Source organism: Bombina bombina, unplaced genomic scaffold (assembly GCF_027579735.1).
Source record: "Bombina bombina isolate aBomBom1 unplaced genomic scaffold, aBomBom1.pri scaffold_807, whole genome shotgun sequence".
In the NCBI taxonomy this organism is placed as follows: Eukaryota; Metazoa; Chordata; class Amphibia; order Anura; family Bombinatoridae; genus Bombina; species Bombina bombina.
The window spans coordinates 154,023-162,351 of record NW_026510704.1 but is presented as its reverse complement, the minus strand read 5'-3'; positions in this window follow the sequence as shown (position 1 = coordinate 162,351).

The following is an 8,329-nucleotide window of genomic DNA, read 5'->3' as shown; positions in this document are numbered from 1 at the left end:
TTTCTCTCTTCGCCCAGGCTTGGGCAAGAGATGTCCAGGATCCCTGGGCGCTAGAAATAATATCTCAGGGATACCTTCTGGACTTCAAATACTCTCCTCCAAGAGAGAGATTTCATTTGTCAAGGTTGTCAACAATCCAGACAAAGAAAGAGGCGTTTCTACGCTGCGTACAAGAGCTCTTGTTAATGGGAGTAATCCACCCAGTTCCACGATCGGAACAGGGAAAGGGGTTTTACTCAAATCTGTTTGTGGTTCCCAAAAAAGAGGGAACTTTCAGACCAATCCTGGACTTAAAGATCCTAAACAAGTTCCTAAGAGTTCCATCGTTCAAGATGGAGACTATTCGGACAATTTTACCTATGATCCAAGAGGGTCAGTACATGACCACTGTAGATTTAAAGGATGCTTACCTTCACATACCGATTCACAAAGATCATTACCGGTACCTAAGGTTTGCCTTCCTAGACAGGCATTACCAGTTTGTAGCTCTTCCATTCGGATTGGCTACAGCTCCAAGAATCTTCACAAAGGTTCTGGGTGCTCTTCTGGCGGTACTAAGACCGCGGGGAATCTCGGTAGCTCCATACCTAGACGACATTCTGATTCAAGCTTCAAGCTTTCAAACTGCCAAGTCTCATACAGAGTTAGTACTGGCATTTCTAAGGTCACATGGATGGAAGGTGAACGAAAAGAAAAGTTCACTCGTTCCACTCACAAGAGTTCCCTTCCTGGGGACTCTTATAGATTCTGTAAAAATGAAGATTTACCTGACAGAGGACAGGTTAACAAGACTTCAAAGTGCTTGCCGCACCCTTCATTCCATTCAACACCCGTCAGTGGCTCAATGCATGGAGGTAATCGGCTTAATGGTAGCGGCAATGGACATAGTACCCTTTGCACGCCTACACCTCAGACCACTGCAACTGTGCATGCTAAGTCAGTGGAATGGGGATTACTCAGACTTATCCCCTTCTCTGAATCTGGATCAAGAGACCAGAAATTCTCTTCTTTGGTGGCTTTCTCGGCCACATCTGTCCAGGGGGATGCCATTCAGCAGACCAGACTGGACAATTGTAACAACAGACGCCAGCCTTCTAGGTTGGGGTGCCGTCTGGAATTCTCTGAAGGCTCAGGGACAATGGAGTCAGGAGGAGAGTCTCCTGCCAATAAACATTCTGGAATTGAGAGCAGTTCTCAATGCCCTCCTGGCTTGGCCCCAGTTGACAACGCAGAGTTTCATCAGGTTTCAGTCGGACAACATCACGACTGTAGCTTACATCAACCATCAGGGAGGAACACGAAGCTCCCTAGCTATGATGGAAGTATCAAAGATAATTCGCTGGGCAGAGTCTCACTCTTGCCACCTGTCAGCAATCCACATCCCGGGAGTGGAGAACTGGGAGGCGGATTTCTTAAGTCGTCAGACTTTTCATCCGGGGGAGTGGGAACTTCATCCGGAGGTCTTTGCCCAAATACTTCGACGTTGGGGCAAACCAGAGATAGATCTCATGGCGTCTCGACAGAACGCCAAGCTTCCTCGTTATGGGTCCAGATCCAGGGATCCAGAAGCAGTCCTGATAGATGCCCTGACAGCACCTTGGGATTTCAGGATGGCTTACGTGTTTCCACCCTTCCCGATGCTTCCTCGATTGATTGCCAGAATCAAACAAGAGAGAGCATCAGTGATTCTAATAGCACCTGCGTGGCCACGCAGGACTTGGTATGCAGATCTGGTGGACATGTCATCCTGTCCACCTTGGTCTCTACCTCTGAAACAGGACCTTCTGATACAGGGTCCCTTCAAACATCAAAGTCTAACTTCTCTGAAGCTGACTGCTTGGAAATTGAACGCTTGATTTTATCAAGACGTGGGTTTTCTGAGTCAGTTATTGATACCTTAATACAGGCTAGGAAACCTGTTACCAGAAAGATTTACCATAAGATATGGCGTAAATACCTATATTGGTGTGAATCCAAAGGTTACTCTTGGAGTAAGGTTAGGATTCCTAGGATATTGTCTTTTCTACAAGAAGGTTTAGAAAAGGGTTTATCCGCTAGTTCATTAAAGGGACAGATCTCAGCTCTGTCCATTCTGTTACACAAACGTCTGTCAGAAGTTCCTGACGTCCAGGCTTTTTGTCAGGCTTTGGCCAGGATTAAGCCTGTGTTTAAAACGGTTGCTCCACCATGGAGTTTAAACCTTGTTCTTAATGTTTTACAGGGCGTTCCGTTTGAACCCCTTCATTCCATTGATATAAAGTTGTTATCTTGGAAAGTTCTATTTTTAATGGCTATTTCCTCGGCTCGAAGAGTCTCTGAGTTATCAGCCTTACATTGTGATTCTCCTTATTTGATTTTTCATTCGGATAAGGTAGTTCTGCGTACTAAACCTGGGTTCTTACCTAAGGTAGTTACTAACAGGAATATCAATCAAGAGATTGTTGTTCCTTCTTTATGCCCAAATCCTTCTTCGAAGAAGGAACGTCTACTGCACAACCTGGATGTAGTCCGTGCTCTAAAATTTTACTTACAGGCAACTAAGGAATTTCGACAAACGTCTTCTCTGTTTGTCGTTTACTCTGGGCAGAGGAGAGGTCAAAAAGCTTCTGCTACCTCTCTTTCTTTTTGGCTTCGTAGCATAATTCGTTTAGCTTATGAGACTGCTGGACAGCAGCCTCCTGAAAGGATTACAGCTCATTCCACTAGAGCTGTGGCTTCTACTTGGGCCTTTAAGAATGAGGCCTCTGTTGAACAGATTTGCAAGGCTGCAACTTGGTCTTCGCTTCATACTTTTTCCAAATTTTACAAATTTGACACTTTTGCTTCATCGGAGGCTATTTTTGGGAGAAAGGTTCTTCAGGCAGTGGTTCCTTCTGTATAAAGAGCCTGCCTATCCCTCCCGTCATCCGTGTACTTTTGCTTTGGTATTGGTATCCCAGAAGTAATGATGACCCGTGGACTGATCACACTTAACAGAAGAAAACATAATTTATGCTTACCTGATAAATTCCTTTCTTCTGTAGTGTGATCAGTCCACGGCCCGCCCTGTTTTAAGGCAGGTAAATATTTTTTAATTTATACTCCAGTCACCACTTCACCCTTGGCTTTTCCTTTCTCGTTGGTCCTTGGTCGAATGACTGGGAGTGACGTAGAGGGGAGGAGCTATATGCAGCTCTGCTGGGTGAATCCTCTTGCACTTCCTGTTGGGGAGGAGTTAATATCCCAGAAGTAATGATGACCCGTGGACTGATCACACTACAGAAGAAAGGAATTTATCAGGTAAGCATAAATTATGTTTTTTTGCATACTTTTACTTAATTCTACCATTTTTATGTTTTCTCTTCTTCTGAAGCAGTTTTTGGTAGAAAAGTACTTCAGGCAGCCGTTTCAGTTTGATTCTTCTGCTTATAATTTCAGTTTTTTTCATCATAAGAGTAAAACTTTTTGATTTGGGTTGTGGATTATTTTTTTCAGCGGAATTGGCTGTCTTTATTTTATCCCTCCCTCTCTAGTGACTCTTGCGTGGAAGTTCCAGATCTTGGGTATCTGCTATCCCATACGTCACTAGCTCATGGACTCTTGCTAATTACATGAAAGAAAACATAATTTATGTAAGAACTTAACTGATAAATTTATTTCTTTCATTTTAGCAAGAGTCCATGAGGCCCACCCTTTTTGTGGTGGTTATGATTTTTTTGTATAAAGCACAATTATTCCAATTCTTTATTTTTTTTATGCTTTCGCTCCTTTCTTATCACCCCAATTCTTGGCTATTCGTTAAACTGAATTGTGGGTGTGGTGAGGGGTGTATTTATAGGCTTTTTAAGGTTTGGGAAACTTTGCCCCTCCTGGTAGGAATGTACATCCCATACGTCACTAGCTCATGGACTCTTGCTAATATGAAAGAAATGAATTTATCAGGTAAGTTCTTACATAAATTATGTTTTTGTTACACAAGCGTCTGGCGGATGTGCTAGATGTTCAATCTTTTTGTCAGACCCTGGTCAGAATCAGGCCTGTGTTTAAACCTGTTGCTCCTCCTTGCCTTAATTTTGTTCTTAAAGTTTTGCAGCAGGCTCCGTTTGAGCCAATGCATTCTATAGATATTAAGTTGCTATCTTGGAAGGTTTAGGTCCTTATTGCTATCTCTTCTGCTCGGAGAGTTTCAGAACTCTCGGCTTTGCAGTGTGATCGCCTTACCTTATCTTTCATGCGGATAAGGTTGTTCTTTGTACTAAATTGGGGTTTCTTCCTAAAGTGGTTTCGGATAGAAATATTAATCTGGAAATTAGTTTTTTCTTCTCTCTGTCCCAATCCTTCTCATAAAGAACGTCTGTTGCACAATTTGGATGTTGTGCGTGCTCTAAAATTCTACCTATAGACGACTAAGGATTTTCGCCAGTCTTCTGCCCTGTTTGTTTGTTTGTTTCTCAGGAAAGCATAAGGGTCAGAAGGCTACTAATACTTCTCTTTCCCTCTGGTTGAGAAGCTTGATTTGTTTTGCTTATGAGACTGCTGGACAGCAGCCTCCTGAGAGAATTACAGCTCATTCCACAAGGGCCGTCTCCTCTTCTTGGGCTTTCAAAAATGAAGCTTCTGTGGAACAGATTTGAAAGGCTGCAACTTGATCCTCTCTGCATACTTTTTCCAAATTTGATATTTTTGCCTCGGCTGAGGTATCTTCGGAGAAACGTTCTTCAAGCGGTGATGCGTTCTGTTTAGGTCTGCCTGTCTTGTTCTCCCTCCCTGTTCATTCCGTGTCCTCTAGCTTGGGTTCCCACTAGTAATTGAATGATGTTGTGGACTCTCCATATCTTAGGAAAGAAAACAAAATTTATGCTCACCTGATTTCTTTCCTTCCGGATATGGAGAGTCCACAACCGCAAAGGAATAACACAAAGGTATAGAGGTGCCTGAGGTTTAGTAAAAAAATATCGGTCTTAATAAAGGGTGCGGTCGTGGACTCTCCATATCCGGAAAGAAAGACATTTATCAGGTAAGCATAAATTTAGTTTTTTCCAATTTGTCGGCAAATTGGGGAAAAAAATTAATTTGTCAGAAAAAATCTGCTTTTTTTAAAATTAATTTTAAGTGACATTTTTCTTTTTTATTATACCCTTGTCAATTAAGCAATCCTATTGTATTTAATGGTCCTTTTAAATTGTTTAGTCTTGTCTGATATGTTATTCTATAGCAAGACAATAGAAATGTCTTATAATTACAAGTTGCTTACTCTCCCTTTACTGCAATGTGGCAAAATGTAGCCACCAATCATCACCAATGTAGCTACCCAGGAGCTGAACCTAAAATGAGCCGGCAAGACAGCAAGAGAACAAAGAAAAAATAATAGCAGTAAATTAGAAAGTTGCTTAAAATGGCATGTTCTATCTGAATCATGAAAGAAAAAAAATTGGGTTTAGTGTCCCTTTAACAGGCCAGCTATATTGTGATGCAGTATATGTCTAAAATAATTGAAAACTTACTACAACTAATAGTTAAAGAGAGAAGAAATCAATGGCACTACTGGGAGTATGTCAGGACTACTGCCTTTTTAGTGAATTCCGCAGTATTATCACTGTGGATTAAAGGAAGGTGCAGTGTATATATTAAGCAGGAAAAAGAAAGAGAGGAGGAATAAGAGCCTCCTGAGTATACAGTAGTAGCACTCCAGAGTCAAAGGAGAATTAATTAAATTTGTTATATGGCTCAAAAGGACACTGTCTCCAGAGCGTGGGATCAGATACTCTGATATGAACTATTAAAATATAAATTTTATTAAGGTATAACTAAAAAAATAAATCTCAATACATGCCGAAAATTAATAAATGCCAACATCTGGAAGTCTTTAATGAAGTGGTCTGTAATAAATTCATCAAATTTAAAAGAGAACTGGACTTCCCAAAATGTATCAAAACCCGAATTTCAAGCACTTCAAGACATGAAAAAATGGGATGACATAATCAGACGTAATTCGGATAAGGGTGGGAATATTGTCATTTGGCCAATTACTAAATACAGACAATAAGCTGAAAAACAACTAAGAGACAATAAATGCTACACAAAATTGAGCTATAAGCCATCACACAAATTTTTTTAAAAAATGCGAATATTATTCTAACAGCTAAAAATAGTGGACTCCTAACTCCCAAAAAAATTAAATTCTTGAAGGTAACTAATCCAACAGTTTCTACATTTTATCTGATACCCAAAGTCCATAAAAATCTGCAACATCCACCAGGACACCCGGTAGTCTTGGACATTAATTGCCTAACTGAAAAAGCCAGTTAATTTGTTGACTTTAGACTACGAGATTATTTATCCCACCTTCCATCTTTTATTAAAGACACTACAGATGTTCTTCAACAACTAGTTAATGTATGTGTAGATAAAGATACTTGGTTAGTAACGGCAGATTTTGATTCCCTCTATACAAGTATACATCATGAACTGGGACTCAAGCAGTAAAAAGCTTTTCCATCTAGGGTAGGAGAGTCCACGGCTTCATTACTTATGGGAATTAAGAACCTGGCCACCAGGAGGAGGCAAAGACACCCCAACCAAAGGCTTAAATACCTCCCCCACTCCCCAGTCATTCTTTGCCTTTCGTCACAGGAGGATGGCAGAGAGGTGCCAAAGTTTCGAAGGTCTGTTATGGAGAGTACTACTCTTTGCTGTGGGACGGAAGTTTAAGTAGCCCTAACAAGCCTTTTATTTGAGGGCCTGGGTGAATGTTAGAGTCCGGAGATGCAGGGAGAGCTCTCCTCTGCGACACCATCCCGACTCATATTAACAGCTCCTATAGCAATCGGCATTGACGAGTTTCGCAGACTGCTTTCTTCTCTCAAGTCCATGTCAGGATGATACGACCTGTCACACTTGAAGGGCTGTGTTCCTTTTCCATGGCGTGGATTCTAGTAAGATCGGTTAATTTTTTATTATATTTATAACACAGAAGACGACAGGGCCACAGTGTGTCGCCTTTTATCGTTATAGAATCAAGGGTTAATATTCCTGGTAGGGGATTATTGAACAGGGGGGGGGGGTATACATGATATTCTTTATTATGTAATTGCTGCATTATGTGCGGGATGATGCTCTGGCAATGTGGTGGAACTGACCGGTTCATATCCAGGAGTTTTTGCGTGCCTTTTTTTTGGCGCGTTTTCTCCTTTAGGCAGGGGCGGTCCTGTTAGGGCTTCACTTCTGGTCTGATCTGCGACGGAGGAGACAAAGCGTTTTCTCTAGTCCGGGTCCGAGGAGTTGGTGAGTGCCCCGGCCATTGGTGCCTGTACTTAATTTTGATAATTAAGATAAAAGCTATGGAGGATTCTGACGCGTTGGAGGGTACTCCCTCTTTATCTAAGTCTTTTACCTGTGTTTATTGTGAGGTTACGGTAGACCAGCCTGCGCAACTATATTCCACATGCCTTGAAAGAGCTACATCATTTAAAAATAAGAGAATGTCTAGTACTACTGAGCTGTCCACCTCTGAGGGCTCCCTAGTTGCGTCCCCTATTCCACAAGAAGCGCCCCAGGATCTGACTGTTACCCCTTCGGGGGAAATTTGCTGGCCCCCAGATTTTACGGACCAACTTCAAACGGCAGTCTCTAAAGTGATCCATGCTGTACCGCGTTCTGCTAAGTGCAACCGTAGAGCTTTCCAGAGCGGCCTGACTCAGGATTCATCTATGTCGGAAACTCTTGTGGAATGGTTCGACGATGAGGCCCACTCTGACGCTTCAGAGGGGGTTCCTTCTGGTTCGTCCGTGTCATCCAGACCTCCGGTGGAGGAGCCTGGCTATAGGAGCTGCATCATATTGATGTGATTCTCTGTGTGAGATGATTAGGGGCGAGCCTTTTTTCGAAGAGGTTCAGGAAAGGATTAAGGCACTGAAGGTTGCCAATTCTTTCATTTGCAACGCCAATATGCAGATTATTCGCCTGAACGCTAAGGTGTCAGATTTTTCTGTTTTAGCACACAGGGCGCTGTGGCTAAAATCTTGGTCGGCGGACATGACTTCTAAGCTGAGGTTACTGTCCCTGCCTTTTCAAGGTAAGATTTTGTTCAGTCCAGGCCTGGACTCGATTATATCCACGGTTACTGGAGGCAAGAGAGCCTTTCTGCCCCAGGATAAGAAGGCTATGCCTAAAGGTTCTAATTTTCGTCCCTTTTGCGCGGACAAGGCCCAACGCCAGCAGCCCGCCAAGAAGGCTGACCCACCTAAGGGAGCCTAGGAGCCTGCTCAGGCTTGGAACAAGTCTAAGCAGATCAAGAAGCCCTCAAAACAAAATCGGCATGAAGGGGCGGCCGTCGACAGGTTTACGGACC